A 23950-nucleotide genomic window follows, 5' to 3' on the forward strand; every position below is an offset into this window, starting at 1 on the left:
GGCGGCTAATTGACATCGTCGCGACGTGAGATTATTCGGCCATCAAATTTTTCGCGCAAAAGAGCCATTGTTTCGTTAGCTGTGTGACAAGAGGCACCGCCATGTTGAAACCACATATCGTCCACATCCATATCTTCCAATTCGGGCCATAAAAAGTTCGTTATCATCTCACGATTGCGAACATTATTCACAGTAACTGCTTGACTGGCCTCATTTTGGAAAAAATACGGCCGAATGATGCCGCCGGCCCATAAACCGCACCACGCACCAGTTACTCTTTGTGGATGCATTGGTTTTTCGGCAATCACTCTTGGATTATCATTCGCCCAAGTGCGGCAATTCTGCTTATTGACGAATCCACTGAGGTGAAAATCCGCCTCATCACTGAAGATGAAGTGCGCGATATGCATTTTGGTTTGAACGCCCGTTTTCATAATAAGCGTGAATAACTTTGACGCGTTGTTCGACTGTGTATCTTTCCATGGTTCAAATTGAGTTAGTCTGAGATTAAAAAATATCAAATGAAATGCAGAAAAAAACTTGACGTTTAGGTGTGGTTCACATTCAACATCGGCCCTTGAAGTTCAACCACCCTTTAAATAATATTCCAAAAAAGTAAACATTATTAAACAAAAAATTGCATTATTTATGCCGCCTTCAGGTCGTTTTTTATTGCCTGCTGAGAGACGACCACTTTCGAAAATGTTTTCCAATTGTGCGATATTTCATGCGCAGTGTAAGCTTAGGCCGCGAGGCAAGCGAATGCTTGACTAAGGCGTCTCTCTCGATTATGGCGTCTCTCTTACAAAGCAAAACTGTTTTGAAAATATGAGACTCGTTGCTATTACATTTTTATAGAGGAAAGGAATTAATGACCGACACTTTTTAATTTTCTTTAACATTTATTTGCTGTTTACTAAAATTGCATTCCTCATTTTCGCTTCACATGGTTGAGTTACTTTTTTTATATTAATCATATTTTGTTATATATAAATTTTTTTTTTCGGAAAACTTCAACACATGTCATCCATTCTCTGTGCCTTCATATTTCGCCCATTTCGCGCGCATACACCTGCAAACACCCCATGCACCAGCATATCCAGTTATTATATAAATATATGTACACACACAGACGCACCTTTGCATTTACACAACAATTGTGTTTTGTTGCTGCCTTTTAACATTCAGTTATGAATCATACCGATGAGCCGCCAACAGCTACCACAGGCAGGTTCTGCTTTTACAACACCACTCACAGTTATGGCGAAACAAGAACAGACAACAGCACACAATACACAAGCAGCATGAGTTCAAAAGTGCCTATTTGACGACGCGTTGGCGGCATCGATAACGCGAACAACAACAACAACAACAACAACCGCCTTATAGGGAATAAGTTACTAATATCTAGAAGAAGAAAAAAGCGAAAAACGGCTACAAACTGCTGACTAACGCAATGAGGCAGCGTGCAAAATCATTAGCCGCCAGCTGTTTCGGCAATTTTATGTAAAAGTTGTAAATGCGTCCAGAAAATTTCGGCTGCTGTGCGTGTGCCAACGACACAGCGTGCCGGACTTGCTCATTACACTTTGAGGTGCAGCCTGGCGTATACGTAACGCAGTAAAAACTATGTTTGAAAGATAGAGGGAAGAAGGAGAGTAGAGTAGGGGCAATTTTTTCTTTGATTTGATTTGATTTTTTTCGGGGGAATGCAAGCTTATAGACTGGTAAGTATTTGTTGTTTTTTTTTTTTGCCTAATTTTTTTCATAATAAAATTTCTAAATACTATCACACATTTTTCGTGATTTGTTTTTTGTTATTTTGTTAAACTGCTTTTCGTCAGCGCGCTGCGCAAATAAATCAATAAAGTTGCGCTTAGAATGCACAGAAATTTCGGCGAAAATTGTTTTCAATTGCACACTTATGCAAAGAGGCGCTGTATGAATGCGGTGCAATTTTGTTGTTAATTCTCTTATTTTTGCTGTTCTTTCCAATTGTTTGCTGTTTTCATACGATTTGGCAGCAATGCCAAACTGAGTATTAACTAATCAAAGCACGTTTTTCAAAGTCGCGTATTCTAAAGTATCAGAAAGTAACACTAACACGCGCACACACATGTACTTACTTGCATGCCCATGCATGTGCCCATGGACAACTACATACACGCGCCTGTAAGCGGCTCTGTCTCAATGTCACTGCTTTACTTTATCTATTTATCACTTCATTGGGCATTTGTTGGCTTGATTTTGCTGTGGCGAAAAAAAAATTCATTCACTTTCCCAAAACTCTTACACTCAATTACCCGCGTCTACTGCGCTGCCTTTCGTTATTGGTATTCGAGACTTGCTGCTTTTTTTTTCTGTCTTTCTACAAACACATTTCAAGCAACTCAAATTGATTTCAAAGTAAAATTTTAATTATTCTCAAATATGCCTGTTTGCCTGCAGCAGTTCAATATTTTTTGTTTTTGTTTTTTGGATTTTTTCGATATTTTGCTCTCCCGTGTGCGCGCACCTGCCGGACGTGCTGCAGTAGCGGCCGCCTTTTTGACATCAACTGCCTTGAAAATCAATGCTAAAATTTCTTAGCTTGTCTGCCATTTTCATTTTTTACTTTTTTGGTTATTTCCGCGCACAACGCTACACGCTGCCACCCTTTCTTTGATTTATCATAGTATACCTATGCATACATACGAGTATAATTTCTCCGTGGACACACTTCCACTACCCAGCAAGTTGCTCTTGGTGAGAGTATGAAAAAATGCACTCAAATCACTGCACTACAATCACTCGAAACAAGCACCATTTCAGATGCTCACACTCTCTGTAGCTCGCTCGCTCGCTCGCACATTTTCACTCAACTAGTAATTTTCCTATGCCTGCAATTGAGCGGTTGTGTGTTTTGCACGCAACCGGCTTTTTCAGCCGCATGTGTGTGTATTAATGTATATATGTATGCATACTCACACATTCTTCGAGTAGGTGCGTATGAATGTGTGGCTTATAAAAGAACTTCTTCTATTCTACTTTGACCGAAATTGTATGAATAATTATGGCTTTGACTCCTACTGTTGTAAATTTCGATAAGCATTGGTAAGTATTCAGACTGATAAGCGCTTATCAACGAAAGTGATAGTCTTAGCAAATAAATGTATTTGTCATACGTGTGCGCAAATAAGCCGGATAGTGGAGAAGATAATGGGTTCTCCAATAGGAGTTGTCCAGCTTTTTATTAAAAAAAATTTTTTTTTTTTGTTTTCTTTTTCAATAACTTAAAGTCGAAGGATTTTAAAAACAATGTGCAAAAAAAAATTTTTTTTTTTTAATAATTCAAACATGAGTGATTTTTACAAAACTATAGCTCTCATTCACTAACATTTCATTGAGTACAGACTCAAAGTAGTAACTTTCTGGCACCTTTGGAGCCACATATCTACATACATATAAAAGGAGACTAAACAAAATTCTCTTAGTTGCATGGAAACAAACATGTTTTTTTTTCGTTTTTAATCTTCATTATTTTATATATTCTCACATAATCAGCATAACTTGGCAGAAGTAGCCAATATAAAAATAGCAAGCCTTGTTAGATATATTAAGGCCACAGGTTAGTTCAATGAGGACAATGTAGAGTGAGGAGATGAGACAGCCCTGGTGTCATCAAAATGGGGCTACAGCAGGCCTAGGTGTGTCAACCGACAACCACTATACCTACCTACCTACATAATCGGCATTAATTTGAATATATTTCTTTAATCTGTAGATTCAGTCCTCAAAAACATGAAAACTGTTTTCCACATAATCCCCATTAATTTCAATATAAAGGGTGGTTAAGTTTCAAGGGCCGGTGTTGAATTTGAATAAACTAGAATTGTTTTAGGAAATTATTGTCATTTCTCTTTACTATGATAATATTGGTATAGCTCAATTATGCATGGAACAAAATATTGGCCAAATGGCTTCGGGGGCACACGTTCAGCCGATGGACCAATTTTTCGAAGACGCTGAGGCATAATTGAGGTTCTATGCCGTTAATCTGCCGAATTATCTCATCCTTTAGCTCTTGAATTATTGCTGGCTTATCGACGTACACCTTTTCTTTCAAATAACTCCTAAAAAAGAAGTCCAATGGTGTCGTTGACGTTTAGGTGTGGCTCACATTCAACATCGGCCCTTGAAATTTATCCATCCTTTATTTCTTTAATCTGTAGATAATCAGTTCTCAGAAACATGAAAATAGTACTCAAAATCACATTTTTGTAGTTTCTTAGCTTCTACATTAACCGCAGTAATTAGCTCTGTATCACCACCGAAGACTTTACCCCTCAAGTTTTTCCCCTTAAATTTTTTTTTTTTTTGAGAAACTTAATTTGAAAGTAACCCGAAATCGCATGGTTCCGGCTCTAATGAAGATGCCGACGTATGAATCTCTGCGATGTCTAAAAGTGAAAGAAAATTTCTCATTTCGCAGTACGAGCAGTCGCATTAAGGTGGGGTAAAAAGCAGCGACCGAGTTTCTCTTTTTGTCTAGGCCTTACCAAATTTTCGCACACTTTTTGTAAGCAGTATATATTTTATACTATTTGGCAGCTACCGGATGAAATTGTCTAGTGGCTTAACAGCTACAGTTTTTGTGCTGTTGAAGTAAGCCGAGATCAATATTTTCATAGCTGACTGTTTGATTGCCTGACCTTAGTAGGTGTGCTTCAAGCCATTGACTGCTGTTTGGTTTCCACTTCAAATTTATAAAACTTAGCTTTTTTGCATGTTACGATCATATGAAAGTTGTTAGACTCTCCGTTTTCGAACCTACCGAGGAAATATTGAGCAAATCGAACCAAAGCTTCTTTCTGATTCTCATTCAAAATTCGTGAGACTGCTTCGTGCCATATTCGGGATACCCTCTCTCGACTTCAAGCAGAATTCATTAGCTATTATTTCTTGTTTCATTCGTAGACCTTTGCTAATTTATGCCTTCATCAGAGCCTTTTATATCTCGTCGGTTGAAAATTTTGATCGTTCTTCTCGAGGCTTATCCTCCACTGAAAAATGTGCAATCTGGTATCTTTGGTACCACTTACAAATGGTTGTTGTTCTTATTTTAGCGTCATAAACATTCCCTACACTGCTGCAGTGACAGTCTTTGGTCGAATATAATCAGTGACGTTCGTCCCAGTAACGTAAAACCGACTGTCGTTGAAACGTCTTACAAATAGTCTTAAGAGATGCTGTATTCGTTCTAAATTTCTATGCGCAGTTTGGGGCTCACTGAACATTTCCACAGGATTTTTTCATAGTAAGGGATCGTATGATGAATTTCTCGCTCCGTTGATAGCGAAGTTTCTGCCAACATTTCATCAGTAATTCCCTGCATTCTCATCCCCTTTTTTACCGATTTTCTTCATGTTTAGAATGAAACATCATATGATTTTTACAAAACGAATACCATTTTTAGATTTTTCAAAAACACATAAAATATCATTCATTTATCGAAATTTTGTTAGTCCCCTCTCATCTTTATAACTGCAAGTCCTTTCTTAGGTTTTTGGCTTAGCTTCTCCTCAAATTTGTATTGTGCGTCTTGATATTGTCCTAAAATGGATGCGCTTACAATTTAGGCCGCCCTCGAATGACAGATGGCTTTTTATGATAATCGTTTTGGTGGGAGATACATTCAAAAGCTTGCCCTAGCCTGCCCCAAGATGCTACAGTTACTATAAAATACTATAATTTGATGTATTACAGCCTCAAATGGTTTCGAATCTATCAAATAGTAGTCACGCACAAATCCACTCGGCTGCGGTGAAGTAAACCTTGTCGAAAAACTTCGTTTATCTAAATACATATAAATTGAACCAAAAATTAGTGAGCGCTAGGGATAAATACGATCGGCAATCTCATTGGAAAAATCATATAAAATCATCCCTCTATCTGAACATTTTGGTTCATTTTTATTTCTGTATAAACACGCAAGCCACCCACCCAATTGGACACCCTTATTGAAAACCCCCACATAAAAATATGTGTATGAAAGATATACGAGCGTAAGATTGAGTAATTTTTAATACGTGAACAGTTTTGACATTAATAAAATTTTTAAATAAACTACAGCCATAAAATGACCGCTCAAGTGGTAGCACCTCGAGCAGATTAGATATTGCCTTGTACGAGTAGTAGGATTTCTGTTATCTACATTCGCATGTTCTGGTTTACTTCAAACTTTTATTGCAGGGAATATTTGCGAAGTAATTTTTTAGGCAATAAATTTTTATTCGTCTCGAATTCCCCGATTAACAGGAAATCGATATAGAAATTCGTTGAATGAGCAACTGAAATATATCCAGACTTGGTCGGCCACGTCATTAGTGTGATTCAAATTTTTCTACGCTACTATTACGAATTCATACTAAAAAAAGAGTCTGGTCAGGTTGACCATAGATCAGATAAGAACAAGCCCAGTGCTTTGATAGATAGATAATATCTTATCAGACTCGGAGAGCATGTTGTTCACCCAGCGCCGAAGTGAGGGTGGATAGCGGAAGAGCTCTAGACAGCAATCTACACAAAGGCTTTTGAGTTAAAATTCAGAAAACAGTTTCATTGGTACTCCCTCAGCGATCAAAGCGACGCAGTGATGGTTCGGAAGGCTTGCCAGCAGCAGTGGTTCGTTTTTTCCTTCTTTGTTGTTCGGTGAATTTTGATTTTTTTTAGAGTTCTTTCTTATTCTACCTTAGCGTCAAAATCACTGTCTCCAAGGCGGAGTTGGTGACCATAGCTATGAGAACAGCGGATATGCTAAAGAGCGAATGAAGAGCAGGCGCAATATTTGTTTACTCTGATATCCAAGCAAATATTAAGTCAAATTCATATCTCGAAACTCGAAAACCGCTCACGCGGCTCTGTTCATCCGAGTGATCTCGCTGAAAAGTTCTGCGACTCATATTTGGGTACTTGAAGAATGAAATAGCTGGTCCACGCTAGTAGACCTGAGCCGATTACATGTTGCAAAGGGCTTTAAAATTTTTATTGCCAATCCATATTTATTTAGTCCGAACTAATCTGCTACTAAGCTTAGTGTGCAAGTCCGACTGTCGCAGATCCTCCTGTCATTAAGCAGAAGAGACTGTAGACAGCTGGTTGAACTGATGGCGGGCCACTTTCTATGGGCGGAACACTTGGAAAGGGTAGGCTTCTCAGACACTGCACTCTGCCCAGCATGTGGAGAGGAGGATGAGACGGCGAATCACTTTCTGTGCGTCTGCCCGGCCTTCGCTCGGCTCAGGCTTGAGGTCTTTGGCACCGAAAGATCTACTCGGATTTCTTCGGAGGTTGGGTAGATTTAAAGATAATTAAAAAGCGAATCCGAGAGCAGTGCAGTGGACTTAATGCTGCCTGAGTGCTCAGAGAGAGCTGAGATTCCTCTCCTCTTAACTGAGTAACTCCACAGCCTTGAGGATCAGCTTGGTATGACACGTGACACGACGAAGGGAAATAAGCACCCATTAGGTATTTGTTGACGAAAATTTTTAATAATTTAATTTGAACGAACCGGATGACTATCATAAATACTGGCGTGACGTGCAGCAAACCAGCTAAACTTGCTAAAAACGAAATCATGGTGGCGGATCGCTAATTAACTAGGCAGTTTTTGCTAGAAAGTGCACGCTGCACTTCATACCAGCCAAGCCAAATGCAGCCATTTGGTGGTGGAATTTGCTGGGAACCTCTACGGAGGTTTCTGAAACTTCTAGCAGAACAATGCATCAATTCACTGGTGCACAACAAAGGAGTTTATTCCAATCGAAAGGATACCAGCTTTGTAATGGACAGCGATAAGTAGGGACCTAAGCTCCATGGAAGTCTTGGTGGGCTACTTCCGATCAAAATTTAATTTTTAAAAATTTGTATGTTTTTTTTCATGGACAAAAGTGGCAGAAATAATTTTTTTAAAAAGAGTTTTTATATTTTTTGACTCTGTAGTGAATTATTTTTCTGCTACCGGATTCAAAGTTAGAGTCTCGCTAAAAAAATCTCAACACTTATTGGAATTTTTAAGCAAAGCAGAGCGACTGGGAAAGAAGTGAAATGAAGAAGGCAAGGCAGATTTCATTGCTGCATTTTTGAAAGTAAACCATGCGACAATTTAGCTGAGTTTCGTAAATCCACAATATCACTCATCGCTACCAAAAATGCAACCCTGCAAACTATTCGGTGGTACTTCAGGTAACACAGCAACCCGAACTAACCAACCTAATTGTGAGTGAGAATGTTAGTTATCAGCAACACTGAAACACCATAGAGAGCCGATTGAAAATTGAAGGCAACAACAGTGAGCTTGGATGCTGCAGCACTGAGGGCATAGGATGAATGAATGAGCGAGCGGCGAGCAAACAACGAACGGGCACATACATACAAAAATCGCCACACACATTACAGATGGACAGAAAGCAGCACAGAGAAAGATACAAACGAACAGAGTCGAGCCTGCGAAAGAATGCAAAGCACAGAAAGACAATGTGTGTGCTTTGAAAAATATAACTAAAAATGGTTGAGCGGACGAACGATTAAGTTGCGGTAGCGACATGTGGGACAAGGCGTGCAGCAGCGCAAAGGCGACCACTGGTTAAGGGGGATGGTATTTATGCATACAAACACAAGTAACACATGGGCTGAAAAGTGCCGGGCCTAACTCACCAGTTTTATTGCATTCATCGCTTTTTCAGTTAATATTAAACTTAAGAAGTCAATTCTTAAAATTTCATAATATTCTATCCATTAGTTCGTGCGTTATTGTGCTCAGAGTGACGCTACTTTTGTTATTTTCAAAACAATCAATCAAAAAGAATTTCGTGTTTTAATTTTACACTGCTTCTTGATGGGAAAAAATATCGCTCAAGCAAAGCAATGGCTTGAAAAGTGTTACGGGGACTTCGCTCCACGGGGACTTCAAACGTGGTCGTAGAGGCACCGCTGATGCACAACGTAGTGGACGTTCAAATAAGGCGGTAACACCAGAAAACATCAAAAAAATCCACAAAATCGTTCTGAGTGTTCGAAAAGTGAAGTTGCGTGAGTGCGCTGACATTGTAAAGATATCAGGAGAACTGTGGGCAAAAAGTAAGGTGAATCTTTTTCGCTCTAGTTATTGTTTTCATGACATGGCAGCACTGTTAATAACATCTGGGCCAACTTTCATGTGAATGTCATTATCAGTAATATTTTTACGCTTGTGTTTACCAAACGACCAAGAGTGCATTTTTCGATTTTTACAATGTCTGATTCGATTGAGCAGAGAAGTGCCATCAAATTTTGTTTGCGGAATGAAATTTCGGCTGCGGAAACGTTTAGCATCTTGCAGAAGGCATTTGGTGATTCGACCATGTCGCAGAAAAATGTTTCTAAGTGGTACAAAGACTTCTAAGGGGGTCGAGAACGTGTTGATGACTTGGAGCACTCCGGACGACCATCGACGTCAACACATGACCAACACGTCAATAAAGTGAAAGAGTTAGTGCTCAAAAATCGTCGGTTGACTGTTAAAGACCTTATTGAAATGATCGGAATATCAGAAGGATATGTAAAAACCATTTGGGCCTACGGAAAGTCAAATCTCGTTTGGTACCGTAAACTCTCAATTTCTTGGAAAAAAGTCGTCGAGTGATGTGTGTGAAACAATGCTTTCAGACTATCAGGACAAGCTCAAATGCATCAATACGGGAGATGAGACTTGGATTTATGCTTACGACCCTGAAACAACTGACCAATCAAACGAATATCGTGCTAAAGGCGAGGCCCGACCGAAAAGAGCACGTCAAAGTCGTTCAAAAATAAAGGTCATGATGACAGCTTTTTTCGATTTTCGTGGTGTGGTGCACTATGAATTCCTTCCACCTGGCCAAACTGTTAATAAGGAATATTATTTGAGCGTTATGCGTCGTTTACGTGAAGCAATTCGTTTGAAAAGACCAGAATTATGGGCCAACAACTCTTGGTTTTTTCATCACGATAATGCGCCGTCTCACACTGCACTCGTTCTTCGAGACCATTTCGCCAAAAATTCCACGCATATTGTTTCGCAACCACCGTATTCGTCTGATTTGGCTCCGTGTGACTTCTGGCTATTCCCACAAAACTCAAGAGACCACACCGGGGAACGCGTTTCGAGTCGATTGAGGAGTTAAAAGCTGAATTGAAGAAGGTGCTGATGGCTATACCGGAAATGGACTATTTGGCATGTTTCGGGGATTGGAAAAATCGTTGGCATAAGTGTATTTCACCCAGAGGGGATTATTTTGAAGGGGGTGAAATTGATTTACAAGAATAAATAAAGATTCTTCATTTTACAACCAAATTAACCTTACTTTTTGCCCACAATATTGGCTTTATCCTGCATGAGCATTTGCCTATGAGAAAGCTCTGTTCGAAGTGGGTGCCACGTTTGCTCACTTTTGGCCAAAAACAAGCACGTGTTGATGATTTGGAGCAGTGAAACCGGATAAAATATGGATCCATCACTTTACTCTGGAATCGAAACGATCGTCATCGTCCAAAGCGCCAGAAAGCACAACAATCGGCTGGAAAGGTTATGGCCTCAGTATTTTGGGATGTGCATCGTGTAATATGCAACGACTATCTTGAGAAGGGAAATACGATCAACACTGGATAGCGTTATTGGAGCGTTTGTAGGCCGAAATTGTCCGAAACGTCCGCAGATGAAAACAAATTTGTTTCATCAAGGCAACGCACCGTGTCACCACTACTTTTCTGTGAAACTTTAACTTCGAATTGCTCCCACATTCAACTTATTCGGCAGATTTGGCTCCCGACTACTCGCCTTCACAGACTTAAAACAAATGCTCGCTAGTAAGAGATCTCGCTCGAACGAAGAGGTTATCGCTGAAACTGAGGCCTATTTTGAGACAAAAGATAAATCGTTCTACAAATTTGGTATTGAAATTTTAGAGCGCCGCACAGTGCGGCCGATTCCGAAAAAGCTGGCCAAAAGTCGAAAAAAAAGTTTCTAGATAGAGTTTTTTTGTCTTTGGGTTGGCTACAGTAATGCCTTGAGTAGTGAAAACCGTTCATAGCAACGTCCTGTACCCTAAGTATCCTCTGTATTTTCAGTCGCAACGTGGCCTTCGTTTGAGCATCGTACTACTGCCGACGAATAGTGAAAGTTGTACACATTTGAAAGATTTTGTAATGGAGTAAATTGAACAAAACCAAATGGAATCATCTTCGGAAGGTTAGTAAAATACGAGAAATCTTTAGTACATATCAATACCTCGACACAAAATTTTTAGCTGCAGCAATACGTAGATACATTTTTTGCAATTTTTTTTATAAAATTTGAGTTTTCAAACTGTATAGTAATACAACGCCGTCATATGCTGCTTTGAAACCTATTAAAGGTTACTCAAAAAAGTAATGGTTACTGAATAAAACAAGATTCAGCTGCTACCACTTGCTAATCAGCGACCCCGAAAACATATAAATTTACATGCATCTTGATTATGTTCTTGAATATACGCTATTTCACGTGAGGGGGTGGCCAATAGGGGTGGAAGGGGGTGGATTTTCAAAATTTTAAGAGTAAGAAATTTTTAATCAATTACTTAATTTTTTGAGTTTTGGCCAGCTTTTCGGGAATCGGCCGCACTGTGCGCCGTTGAAATGTTTGCGTTGTTCTTGATGGAAATGACGTTGATGAATAAAGCAAATTGTGAACAAAAAAGCATGTGATGTCTTTGTTAGGCCCGGGACTTTTCAGCCCATCTGTTATATGTATGTATGTGTGTATGTAGTTGCTCCATGTATGGTGGCATGCCACATTGTGCCTGGTTACTGGTGGGGGCGGCAAAATGCTAGTAACCGAAACTGAAAATGAAACTGTGCTGAATTAAGTACTCATAAGTGGTTGAAAATGGAATAGACTAGTATGATGTGGTTCTATGAATGCTCGTAAGATTTGCAGGTACATATCTACACCTATACATATACATATATTTATGTATGTAATCATTTCTGTAAGTATGCGTATTTGTATTGATGCTCGTACAATCGCACATGTCGCCGCATTCGAGGAATTGTGCAAGAATTTCATAAGCGGAATTTTGCGGCAACCCAGAAACCCACACAATGGAAAAGGAAAATAAAGCGTAAGAACAAGAGGTAGAATAATAAATGAATTGAGATGTGATGTGATGAGATGAGATGCCATGCGAAGCGATGTGATGAGGATGAGGATGGCAGTAGCAGCCATACGATTATGTAGCCTAGCAGCTTGCCAGTTTGTTTGGCAAAGTATGTGTGGATGTGTGTATGTTTGTATTTTTCGTTGCGAACTCAAAGCGGAAGTGGCGAGTTTGTCCGTTGAAAAACAGTTGAGGTTCTTTGCTTTTGTACATTATTAATGTGCTTGTTCGTGTTCATAATTTTGCATTTTGTTTTGTCGCTACTTGTTTTCTTCACTTTTCAATGGCAATTGCAATGACATAATAATTGCGAGGTTTGGTGCGAGCTCGTATTATATAACTGGAAAATGAGCAATCAGCAGAAAAAATCTGCTTGCAAATTTATTTGTTTTGATTTGATGTACTGTTTTTTTTAATTAGTACTTTAATTTTTATTGCATTGCTGCAATAGCTTCAATTGCTATTATACATATGTACACTCATAGGCGTATATACATACATACATATATACATATATACATATGTATGTATACATGGCCATGCGTGTGTGCACAAGTATACACCCGGGGAAGACATTTTTTCTCATTTCCCGATCCCGGTATTCTCGTGCTGTAATTATATTAATCTTCGGATCCCGGAATGAGTCCCGGTATTTCGGGACTGGTTTCGGGATTTAGAATTAATATGAATGTATTGCTCTCCCATATAATATTGGGTTGGGGAATAACTTCATAGCGTTTTTATATTTTCTTTTATTGTTCAACGATTTGTTTGTTGTTTGGCAAAGAGTAAATATGCATTCGATAGAAATTTTTGCTGCTTTACAAAACTATTTTAAATGTATTTTTAAGGTAGTTAACCTTTTATGAGTTTTGAGGCTTAGAAATGGAATACCCAGGAGGCAAAAATCAACATTTTCGACACCTGCGCTTCTTTGCATTTCATGGAGGTCAAAAAACTGCCGAAGCAGCCTGAAACATTTGTGCCATAGGCGAGTCTACAGTGCGGAAATGGGTTGCAAAGTTCAAAAACGGCGAGTTTGACATCGGTAACATGTCCCGAAGCGGAAGGCCTTCTGAATTCGATGAAAAACGTCTCAAATCTCTTTTGAAGGAGCGGAGGAACGGTCGCCAAACAAGTCATGAATTGACGGAAAAAATGAACTGCGATCATAAAACGATTTTCAGTCACTTTCATTCAATGGGATTTACTGCGAAAAATTGGGAGCCTGGGTGCCTCACAAGCTCAACGCAAAAAACCAAAGAAAATCACCCTCAAATTGCTTCTAGCATCTCGCCCGTCACCGAGCAACACGCAGTTTGTTTGTTGTTTGTTAACAGTAATAGTAGCCCCGCCAGTGTCGGGTATATAACCTGTCATCTTCGTCTAGCTCATCTAGGGGTAGGCCCAGGAAACATGCTGTTTCGTAGGGATGGGTCCAGAGGGAGAGGGGTATTAGATGAGTCGGTTTTAGGGGGCATGTGAAAAGGTGGTTAGTGTCGTGCGAGGAAGCAGGAGCTCTTCATCTGCTGTAGGTGGAGGTTGGACTCCGATTACGGCATTCACAGGACGGGAGCTTAAAAAGGTGGTGACGGTCTCCCGGTGAATGTCGTTTATTGACTGTCTAAACCCTGTCTGGTTCAGTAGATTGCGGTCAGTTTTGTCCGGGACTTCGTTAGCGTAGTCTAAGAGATGTCTCCTGACGTGCCTGGGAGGCGGCTCAGGCTCAAGCAGGTGTCTGCAGGGGTGAAACCTGCGGTAACATACCAGCAGGAACTGCTTGCTGAGCAGTTTGTTATGCTCTATTACTGGGAGCATTTGTGCCTCGTTGTGTAGGTGTTGAACCCGGGAAATCAGGAGGCAACCGGTCCCTGCCCGAATGGCAGTATTTTGACATATATGTAGCTTTATCCACTGCGTCTCACTAGTTCCAGGTGACCAGACATGCGCTGCATAGTTTAGAACCGGCCAACCAATTGCCTTAAATGTCGATAGCAACAGTTCTTTGTCTTTGCCCCAAGTGCGGCCGGCAAGCGATTTGAGGACCTTGTTGCGGTTTTGGACTTTAGTGGACATTGCGGTTGTGTGCGCTGAGAAGGAGAGCAACATTTTGGGGTTTTTTACTGTCGGTATTGGTGTGTCATCGTCTTTTACCTTAAGGGACAGTTTGACCTCCTTTGTCCAGGTGGTGAAGAGGGTCGCCGTGGATTTAGTGGGGGAAAGTGAAAAAGCGAGAAAGGTCGGTGAGGTAGTTGTTCAACAACACACAGGGAGATGAGAAAATGTATGTAATCTTTTATGTATAGTTAAAATTAGTAACAAAACAAAAGACGACAACTAAATTTATGTGCATTTAATCATGTAGCGTGTACCTATCTGCTTAAAAAAGGTGCAAGAAAGCTCATTGCAAAAACGGAGGAAACGGAAACGGAAGCGCAGTATTATGACTCCAGTTTGTGTTATACAAAAGCAGTGGACTTGTAATCTGGTGGTTTGAACTTGAAATTAGAACTTCAGAGCTATATTTTGCTATTTAAAGGGTGGCTAAGTTTCAAGGGCCGGTGTAGATTTTGAATCAAATACAATTTTTTTAGGAAATTATTGTCATTTCTCTTTATTATTATAATATTGGTATAGTTCAATTACGTGTGGAACAAAATATTGGCCAAATGGCCGCCGCGGCCTCGGTGGCACACCTCCGTCCGATGGTCGAAATTTTCGATGACGCTGAGGCATAATTGAGGTTCTATGCCTATGAAAAATGTCGAATGGAATGCAGAAAAAAACTTGACGTTTAGGTGTGGTTCACATTCAACATCGGCTCTTGAAATTTAACCACCCTTTATATAAAAATATGTTCATGCCTAAAGTGGATGGCCGTGCACTTTATGCATTTTATTATTATTTCATACCACACGAATATTAATATTTCGCTCATTTGAGGAGTTGAACCTTGAATGCAAAAAAACAGCTAATTGCTGTCACAAAAGTGCTGTACCTGTAAGCCCAAAGTGCTTTTCAATGTTGCTTTTTTACTATAAAACCGGGTGTTTCTATCTCCATTTCCTATGCGACGTATGAAATTGCAAATCCCGAAAATCTCGCAATTGTTGGCATACAATTCCGGGATTTTTGGGTCTTAAAAGCGACCGAAATCCTGTGATCCCAAGAATACACGAAACTATCTGCTTGAATCCTCAATATACGCACATATGTATGTATGTATTGTATGTTACGTCTGCAATGATTGGTTTTCTTATGTTTTTTGTGTTTTTTTTTTTTGAATGCGCCAACAGCCGTGCCGCTTTTTCCCCCTTCGTATTCTTTTTTGTATCACCATAAAGGCATTTAAACGCCTCAAGTGCGATGCTTTATGAGGTGACGTGACGCTGCTGCTATAATCAAGCCTCATGCGTCTGCTTTGGCAATGGGTACGGAGCTGTAGAATAGAAATCTTGTGCTAAAAATACCTTTTTTGTTGTAGATCTCTAGCGTGGTCCACGTATTTTGTGTACATGCATATATTCGTGTATGTATGTATGTTGAGTATTTGTACTGAGGTAACTACATACATATGTACCTACATATTTTGAGTTTATTATGTTTTCTAAATTTTACGAATTTTTTGATTTTTTCTTTTGCAAGTGTGAAAAAGTTTGGCAGCATTAGCATAAAAATAGTACTGCCCAGCCGATAATACTGAAAATGCAATTGTGCTTATTTATATGTATGTATGTATATGTCCATATGTATATGCATACACGAATATGTTCTTCTTTCACATGAATGGCCTATTTGTTATTCTCGCTGCTCAGCAGACAATAACGGACCTCCGCCAGCTTAATTAGAATAAAAAATCCGTCCACTGTTGCACTATGAAGCTGAATGTAGTTTTACTTCCTCTGTTTGCACCACCTCGTATGCTTCGCCAATGTTTTTATGTCAGTTATTCTCATTTGATTTGAGTCTCCAAGCCGAGTATCTCCAAATTCTGAAGCCTAAGTTATAAAGCTAAAATAAGGAGTCCCAAATTCTAATGACCGAATTTAATAACCAAATTTTAGAAGCATAAATTTTGAAGTCTACGTTCTAAAGCTCATATTAGGGATCCCTAATTCTAATCGGATTCTCAAGCCCGAATTTAAAGACCAAAATTCAGAAGCCTAAATTCTCAAGCCTAAATTCGGAAGATGAAATTAAAAAGCTTTTATTTTGAAGTCCGAATTTAAAGACCAAAAGTCAGAATCCTAAATTCTGATGCTCAAATTGGGAATGCCAAATTCTGAAGCCCGAATTTAAAGACCAAAATTCAGCAACCCACATTAGGAACCCTAAATTCTGAAGCACAAAATCAAGCACCTTAATTCTGAGGCCCAGATTTAAAAATCAAAATTCAGAAGCCTAAATTATGAAAAATGGGTTCTGAAGTTCAAAATCAAGCACCTTAATTCTGCAGCCCGTACTTAAAGACGAAAATTCCGAAGCTCTACTAAGCAACCCCAAATTTAAAACCAAAATTCAGAAGCCTAAATTATAAAACCTGAAGCCTGAAGCTGGAAAAGAAAACTCTTGATTATGAGACCCAAATTTAAATACTAAAATTTAGAAGCTCAAACTAGGATTTCTAAATTCCGAAACTCGTATTCAAAGACCCAAGTTCAGAAGCCTTAATTCTGGAGCTCAAATGCAGAGTTCAAAATTCTGAATCTAAAATTCAGAAGCCCAGCCTGAGCGAGGTACCAAATTCAGAGGCTCAAATCATTAATAATTTCTTTTCACGCAATTCGATAGAAATTAAATACAAGGGAGTTGCTTCCACATGCAGGTCAATGTGACGTTTGAGTGTAAACTATCGATTTCTTTGGAGTGTAAAGTTATCAATTTTCAGCTAAAATAATATCAACGATGTGTCTAAAATTAAATTTATAGTAATGCATTTACATTTAAGTGGGTCGCTTTTCATTTGCACGAAGTTGAGAAATATTAAAAATGAGTTTCGAATATCGAAAATTTAATAATCGGTAGAAAGGGGATTGTGTGAATTGCTGAGATTTTACACCAATAAAATATTTTTAGAGAACGCTTATAGAGCCATTAAATGCTTTTTTATACTAAGTAAGAAAATTTCATATTATTAAACTAGGTTTTGGAAGCACACCTTTTTTTTGTAATTTTGTCGCGTATTTTAAGGTTTTAAACGCAAAAGAGAGGGAAAATATAAAAATAAAAAATGTAATTTTAGCATTTTTTATTTTTATTTTTCCCCCGCGACAAAAAAAACAAAAAAAAAAATGGTGTGCTTCCAAGACCTAGTTTAATGATATAAAGCGTGCCAGGTAGTTATGACACTCGTTTTCAGTACGCGGTCATTAGCTGCTATATAGACAATTTTTTTCTTAATTTTTGCTCATTCCTCAAAACATATTTCATTCGCTCAGCGAATATTATTATTTTTTTTTCATATCGAACTAAATTAATAAAAGAGAATTAAAAAAAAAAACAGAAAAAAGCTCTTGAACCAAAAATTTTAACAAAACAAGTTACACAAAATATGAATATGAAATAAAAGTATGCTCGAAATTGGTTTATAAATATGTATATGTTTTTTTTTATACATATGCACATACCTATACCGAAAAAACTGTAACAATTCAGCACTTACACCTTTACCAATAGTACTTCGAAAAGGGTCAAAGAAACTGTAAATTGTACTTCAGAATGGCCAATTGTAATTCAGAAATCGTAAAAAGTAATTTAGAAACTGTAAAATGTAATTCATAATAGTTAATTGCACTTCAGAAATCGTAAAAAGTACATTAGAAACTGTAAAATGTAATTCAGAAATCATAAAATTCGCTTCATAGTGGTCAAATGTACTTCAGAAATAGTAAAATGTATTTCAGAATAGTTAATTATAGTTCAGAAATCCTGAAATATACTTCAGAAATCGTAAAATGTACTTTAGAAACTGTGAAATGTAATTCGAAAATCGTAAAATTCACTTCATAGTGGTCAAATGTGCTTCAGAAACAGTAAAATGTATTTCAGAATAGTTAATTATAGTTCAGAAATCCTGAAATATACTTCAGAAATCGTAAAAAGTAATTTAGAAACTGTAAAATGTAATTTATAATAGTTAATTGCACTTCAGAAATCATAAAAAGTACTTTAGAACCTGTAAAATGTTATTCAGAAATAGTAATATAAAATTCACTTTATTGTCAAATGTACTTCAGAAAACGTAAAATGTATTTCAGAATAGTTAATTGTAGTTCCGAAATACTGAAATATACTTCAGAAATTGTAAAATGTACTTTAGAAACTGTAAAATGTACTTCAGAAACATTAAAATGTATTTCAGAATAGTTAATTGTAGTTCAGAAATCGTAAAATGTAATTTAGAAACTGTGAAATGTAATTCAGAATTACCAATTATACTTTAAAAACCGTAAAATGTATTTCAGAATAGTTAATTGTATTTCAGGAAGCGTAAAATGTACTTCATAATAATCAATTGCACTTCAGAAACCGTAAAATTTCAAATGTGTGTACGTCGACCTGATTGGTTGGTTGGTTTAAGTGACGATTCGTCCATAATCCAACTAACGCTCCGCACCATTTTGTTGCCACATCGACCTAAACGACACAAATTATATCATATTACATCAATATGGAACCACAGTTAACAGGAAGGCGTACAAGTAGGGATTGCTAACGCGGACAAATGCAGGAAATGCAGGAAGGATGTTGAGGAAACTTTAAAACACCTTCTGTGCGTTTGTCCGGCATTACTAATAACGCGTTTAAAATGCCTGGGAGCTCCATTGTTTGAGCGTCTGGCGGATGTCTCAAACGCGGAGCTCCCAGCTCTACTTAAATTCGCCAAAAGCGCTGACATCCTACATACATGATGTCTACTTTCGGTATTCATAGAGGTCGGTCTCCATCTGGTATCGCTAGGGACCAAAAGGCCCATGCGTGGCTTGCTACCAACCAGGCTACCCTAATCTTACCTAACAGGAATGTGAGATCGTCTCATCAATGGTTCTGATCTCGTGAGGCTAAGACTGAAACATTATCAAAATCCCATGAATCTAACAGAAATAATCTATTAGCCACCTGAAAAATGTTCTTTTCAGCACATTTTTTTGGGTTGGGTGCAAAATTTGTATTGTGACATATTCTATATTTCAAAATTCTACGAGTATATGTTGCAAAAGTCTGAATTGCCAAATGCTGAGAACCGTATGTTAGGTATAATGAAAAAAACAGCACACTTTACAGAAGGTTATACTCGTATTAGGGGAATATGTATTATTGAAAATACAGAATTATGGACCAAAGGTATTTGGGCTGTTTAGAATTTATTTCGCATTTTTTCCAGAATTTTTATACAAAATAATATTCTAAAGCAGAATGTAGTACCGCACCAAATTTTTCTTAATGGCCGCTATGTAGAAGTTCTTTAAGTGGAATCATCTCAGCTGTTTCTTGTCAATGGTTATTTTTTCACATAACTAAGGCTGAGACATCTTGGTGCATCAGTAATCAACACTCCTGCGGAAGAATTAGCCGCCTGGGAAGTTTTCCCAGTGATAAATATTCCTCTTTTTTTCCTAACTCATCACACCTACAGGGCAGTTAGTAGGTACTAAAAATGAATGGTTCTTGCAATATGTTCATCTAGATGTAGTATTGTTTTTTTTTTGTTGCCTCTCTCTAAATTAAAACTTTACTTTTAGTGAAAACCGCAATTTTTGCCCGTCGCTCATAAGTAGTTTGTAATCCTTCCAGTGCATTTCTGGTGAAGCCCTCTTTAAAACTAGTTGCAAGTTGGAAACGGTGCTAAAAATTGCTAAATTTGTTGTAAAAACACGACGTATGCATATAAATATTAGGAGAAATTGAGCCTAAAGTAGATTGCAGCATAACAATTAAAAATGTACTCCGGTGGCACATTGAATGCCAGGCGGATTTGACGAAAATCTGCACCGAAAGCCAAGCGGGGTTTTTTCTGTTAGAAAGCGGAGTGAAAGTAATATATTTATATATTGATTTCTGAGCGATCACTGTTCTCCTTTGTGGCTTATTTTGGATTTTATAATTGCTTTTACATGCCACATGCACATGCATGACCCTGTAAAACAAAACTGGCACCGAAAAATCATCATAGCGCTATGAGAATTGTATCAAAAAAAATTTTTTTTTTTAATATCTATCAGCTTAGTCTAAAAGCACACAAAAACAACATTTAATATTCGTTTGAAAGCGCATGATGAGGTCTAATGTGAAACGGTCTCTGTCATACGCTTTCGTGCGGCATTGCATTCGAGGAAGTATTAGCTGTCGTACGAAAACGTACGTGCAACGTAAAACTCAGTGTGGGAATTAAAAACCATAATTTTCACAAATCACTTTCACAAATTTCGGCATTATTTTTTTTTCTTATATTTATATTTCCATTTACGCCTTGCACCACTCAGAAAATTTCCTATAAAGCCAGTCAAGTCACGGTTGTCAAACGAATTTTTATCGTCTTTCCTTTCTATTAAATAAGGAGTAGTATCGGCAGCTTCCTTGTTTCTCAGAATTTACACGCCTTTTTCCGCAAAGCGGCAAACGGCTGTCAAACACTCCCACCTATACACTCACAGAAGAAGCAGAAGCACAGTTATCCACTCATGTTGTACTTACTCATTATTTGCCAATGCTGTTGTGGCTGCTTGCGACTCAGGTTCTACTCCAATTTGACTCCGATTTCCTACTACGGTTTCTACTGATGTTTCTATTGCGGCTGTCAATAACTTGTAAATTTTTCTGCAATTTCAGCATTGAGGTATTCCTCTTTATTCTTGTTTTTGCTGTTCTATTTTCTATATATAAAATTGTTAGCTTATTTCTCTAAATATTTGCGTCCTATATGGGTTTTTCCTTTTTGCTTTTGATCTACTCTTTTAAGCCTACTCCTTTATTTCTCTTCTGGTTTCCTATTAGCTCTTTCTTTTAGTAACTTATTTTCCTGCGTCTGCTACTTGCGTATTATCTTCTTATCACTTTCGTATTATGTACCGTAAACTTCATTGCCTGCTTCCTCTTTTGGTTACTTTCTGCGCTGGCTTTCTTACTTCCCCTTCACATTCAATTTCTGTTCCCTTTTCATTCCCTCAATTCTTCTGCTTGTTCTTCTTCTTCCTATACGGCTTCTACTCCTTTTTTCTACTACTTGCTACCAACTCTTTTTTTCTCCTTTTATATGCCTTTTACGGTTTTACCGTCTCAATGCCTGCTTGCACTAGTTTGTCGTTTCCTATTCGTGCTCCGCTCTACCAATTTTCGCTTACTTCCTGCGAAGTCTCTTTTTTTAACTTTCACACATTCTTCGGTTTGCAAGAAAAGTTATTTCTCATTTTACACTCACACTTTCGCACTTTTGCTTAAAAATTTTGCAGCCGCTTTTCACACTTTTTCAGTCTGCTTTTTCACCGCAGAAGCTGGCCATAGCTTTTTTGTAAAATTTTGTATCATAAAAAAACTAATTTTCAGCAGCACACAGACACATTTTTCTCAGCAACACACTTTCTAGAGCACCACTGAAATTCCGTTAATAAAAATTTTTGTTCACACCTTTTTCTCCCTACCAACTCCGCACAATCAACTCAGATTTTGTCAAACAGCAGTTTTTGGCCACCGCACTGCAGTCGAAATTTACATTGCTTGATTTTAGGTTATTTTACGGTTTTTTTTTGTGTTTTTTTGCTGCTGATTTTTCACAGACACAGCGCTGACCGTCCGCTATGCAATATAGTTTTTTCTTCAGTTCGCTTGCGCCGTGAAAATCTGCTGCTGCTCCGTATGTGTCGAGTACACGCCAATACTGAATCGTAAAGGGTGACAGCCGACACTTGCTAACCTATAATTTTCACTCTTCAAATATTCTTGCGACCAAATGCACGCACACTCACACAAACAACATACACATGTCACTACAAAAGCACCACTGCACTGCGCTGAGCAATCTTCACCAGCACCAGCACCACCACCGCCACCTCCCCCATTTATGTGGATAGCATAGGCATTTGTGTGCATATGTACACACAAGGAAGATATCCGAAATTCGCTCACTTAGCATAAGTCACTCACATTTTAGCTCTCGCGTGCGCGCTCTCTCTCTCATCAACTGTAGACTACTTGAGCGCTATTTAGTCAATAAGCTGCCATCGGCACGGCCCTTTGTCACTTCTGCACCCTTTACAATTGTGGCTTGTCCGTAATGACACACACACGCTCAAGTCTCTTTTCACCCCTAACCCAATGGGCGTCCACATTGTTGGTACTCATTGAGCATTTCACTTGCATGCCACACTTTCGGTCCACACGCATGAATTTACATATGTCAAACTTGGTAGCCCCGTATAGCATTCGTGTTGTTGCTGCCGCATGCATCACCCGCCCTAATGGTTTCATAATATGTACTTATAATTGTAGGTACGAATAGCCGCCGACCGGGCTCCTCTGGCGAGAACGCTGACTCAGCAGCAAGCGCCTATGCGTGCGACCACTCAATTCAATTGTCATTGCTTTGGATTTCGTGTAAGAAATTTGCGGCTGGTTGATAGACAGGCAGCGGTCGCGTGCAGATTTGGTGACATCGCTGTCAGCCAGCCAGCCGTAGGCGAGGTCAAAGCAGCAATCGTCGGTGTCTATGGAAGGCATTAATGATAATGAGTTGGAAGGTCGTCTCAATAAAGCGCATGCGTTGTGCGAGAAGAGCGCTGCTGATGGCACAACGCGGCGTGGCAGCTACATGCCATGCGATGTGTGGTATGCATGAGAGTGCGTGTGTGTGAGCGCTAGTGTGTGCTATCCCCAATTTCGGTTTATGGAGGGACGCGGTTCATCGTTTAGTGTGTAAAGTTGGAATTTGAACGACTTGCTGGTAGAGTACCCTCGTATTCATTCGCTCACACATTAATTTGTCCGTTCATTCGCCGATATTTGCTTGGTCTCACGCATGCTTTGTTTGCCACATATTGTATGTACAGGTATGGATGTACAATATGTACTTATGTCAATGCGGTTTGTCATCGGCCATCGTTGTTAGCCGCTTTCACACCTAAAATGTGCTGCCAGATTGTAGTAAAAATTACGTAATATACGCAAGCAATTGACTTAGCAAAAACAGGAATCTCCAAATGGAAGCTCAACGTTCAAAAGTTTACTATAAAAGTGAAGTCGGGCGATTGATTTTTATGAGAAGTCGTTTCAAGCTAAATTCAATCGAAGAAAGTTTTGCGTGCTACACTTAGAACGGAAGGAAAAAGTTATAACCTCAACCAACCTTCTCTAAATTATCAATATCTTTCACAATCGTCTGGTGCTATTATGATGCGGAGTTAAACTGAAGGTTGAATATGGTCCATTGTAAAAAGTATCTCCTCTAAGAAAATACTTAGAAAAAAATACTCATAACTCATTTCATGGATGAAAAAGGCGTTGATATCTCCGATATTTCATACGGTTCGTTGTTTTGTTGCAAATGCGTTTAGACGTAATTCTAAATTTCTCTACAATAATGAACAGTCCACAACAGCTAAGGCGAGACAGGATGTTGCAATCACTGAGTCGATTAGATCACATCTAGTGGATGTAATCTGTCATATTACACCGATAAGCCTGGTTATATGAACAATTTGTTTGCCTGAATGTTCAGGCTCAAAGACAGCTGGGGTTTTGAAAAGAGCGGGCGTATGGGCATG

At 38.6% G+C, this 23950-nt stretch overlaps 1 protein-coding gene across 5 annotated transcripts in view; it reads right to left on the reverse strand.

Annotated features, from left to right (window-relative positions):
- LOC128868237 (putative fatty acyl-CoA reductase CG5065) overlaps window positions 1-22071 on the reverse strand; it is a 177579-nt gene extending 155508 nt beyond the window's left edge. The window contains exons 1-2 of one of the 5 annotated variants that reach the window (XM_054110085.1): window positions 21819-22071; window positions 20889-21067 (exon numbers count right to left, since the gene is read on the reverse strand). The gene's annotated coding sequence lies outside the window, so the exon portion shown is untranslated. Of the gene's footprint in view, window positions 1-2126; window positions 2144-20888 lie in introns of those variants that run through there. The other 4 variants (XM_054110086.1, XM_054110083.1, XM_054110082.1 and 1 more) reach the window with 4 other exon arrangements.
- Window positions 22072-23950: the final 1879 nt, after the last annotated feature.

The sequence above is a fragment of the Anastrepha ludens genome, chromosome 6 (genome assembly GCF_028408465.1).
Source record: "Anastrepha ludens isolate Willacy chromosome 6, idAnaLude1.1, whole genome shotgun sequence".
Classification (NCBI taxonomy): Eukaryota; Metazoa; Arthropoda; class Insecta; order Diptera; family Tephritidae; genus Anastrepha; species Anastrepha ludens.